Below are 2138 nucleotides of genomic sequence, written 5' to 3'. Positions count from 1 at the left end.
AAAGCAAATCTTAGCAGGACTTATACACTTAATGGTAAGGTCCTTGGGAGTGTTGCTGAACAAAGAGACCTTGGAGTGCAGGTTCATAGCTCCTTGAAAGTGGAGTCGCAGGTAGATAGGATAGTGAAGGAGGCATTTGGTATGCTTTCTTTTATTGGTCAAAGTATTGAGTACAGGAGTTGGGAGGTCATGTTGCGGCTGTACAGGACGTTGGTGAGACCACTGTTGGAATATTGTGAGCAATTCTGGTCTCCTTCCTATCGGAAAGATGTCGTGAAACCTGAAAGGGTTCAGAAAAGATTTACGAGGATGTTGCCAGGGTTGGAGGGTCTGAGCAACAGGGAGAGGCTGAACTGGCTGGGGCTCTTTTCCCTGGAGCGTCGGAGGCTGAGGGGTGACCTTATAGAGGTTTATAAAATTGTGAGGGCATGGATAGGATAAATAGACAGTGTTTTCCCTGGGGTCAGGGAGTCCAGAACTAGAGGTCATAGGTTTAGGGTGAGAGGGGAAAGATATAAAAGAGGCAACTTTTTCACACAGAAGGTGGTACGTGTATGGGAGGAAGTGGTGGAGGCTGGTACAATTGCAACATTTAAAAGGCATCTGGATGGGTATATGAATAGGAAGGGTTTGGAGGGATATGGGCCGGGTGCTGGCAGGTGGGACTAGATTGGGTTGGGATATCTGGGTCGGCATGGACGGGTTGGACCGGAGGGTCTGTTTCCGTGCTGTACGTCTCTGACTCTATGACTTCTGGTGTGGAACTGTAAAAATAACCTTTTTAGAATGAAGTGAACTATTTCTTAACATTCCTAAATTATCTCCCTTACTTAGCAGAGGTTTTCACATCCAGCTCTGCTCAGGAATTCTGCTTAATTCCCCGACCCAAAAAAGCTTTATTTAAGCTATGTTTCCCCACCCTCAAGGCAAAAACAATTCCAGATTCTTCTAACTGAAGCCTAATGCACATCACCGTTCATTCTGTTCACCTGTGAAACCCTTCCAATGTAAGCAAAACCCCGCTAGCCTCCAAAAACTAACTAACTCTTACCTTTTATTTGTTAAAATTCATCACAATGGTTACGTAACTCCCAACAAGTTAATGATCAAACCTCTTCACACAGACAGAAAACTCACTAGCCACCACTTCAAAATCTAAAGCAGATTATACGATGTGGAGATTACACATTCTACATCACAGTAACGAGATGACTGCGAATTTTGTTGGTTTTACTCTGTGCAGACTGTTTTGTCATCCACAGCGGTTAGGTGATGCTGTTCTAATCTACAGTGAATGCAAGCCTTGTAATTTGCCCCGAGATGGAAATGTGTTGCTGGAAAAGCGCAGCAGGTCAGGCAGCATCTAGGGAACAGGAGAATCGACTTTTCGGGCATTAGCCCTTCTTCAGGAAGAAGGGCTAATGCCCGAAACGTCGATTCTCCTGTTCCCTAGATGCTACCTGACCTGCTGCGCTTTTCCAGCAACACATTTCCATCTCTGACCTCCAGCATCTGCAGACCTCACTTTCTCCTTGTAATTTACCCCATCTGTTTCAGCTCAACAAAATCTTTATATGTCCGATAATTAAACCGTTTGATAATATTTGAAATCAGCTTTGTGTTGACATAACTTGGAAGCTTCGAATTTTGTGTTTGCAGTTTAATGTTACTTTTCATGTGAGATATCGGGTAAACATGATCCAAAGACCTGTCAAACTGGATCAGCGTTAAGAGACATTTTAGGGCAGGCCAGAGAGGTGGAGACATTTCAGAAAAGAATCCCACAGCTTGGAACATCAGGAAGGTGAAGGTGTGCAGAGATAGAGAGGGCGCGTAGGGGCTGGAGGGGGTTACAGAGACAGGGAGGGGGTGTAGGGGCTGGAGGGACTAAGGGAGGGGGCTGTAGCAGACGGAAACTCACCAGAGTTTTTGTAGGCGTTGGCAGGTCAGAATCAGGTGGATGAAGGTGGACACTGACTGGTCGGTGAAATAATTCCCGGTCAGCTGCAGGAATTGGATCGTCCGGTTCACACACAGAGCAGAGACCAACTCCTCAGCAACCGCGTCCGACAGACTGTTATAACTCATCCTGTGAGGGACAGAGAGAGAGAGAGTCAGGGAGAGGGGGAGAGGGGGAG

This window comes from Chiloscyllium plagiosum, chromosome 47, assembly GCF_004010195.1.
Source record: "Chiloscyllium plagiosum isolate BGI_BamShark_2017 chromosome 47, ASM401019v2, whole genome shotgun sequence".
NCBI lineage: Eukaryota > Metazoa > Chordata > Chondrichthyes > Orectolobiformes > Hemiscylliidae > Chiloscyllium > Chiloscyllium plagiosum.
Note: the sequence above shows the minus strand (reverse complement) of the source record.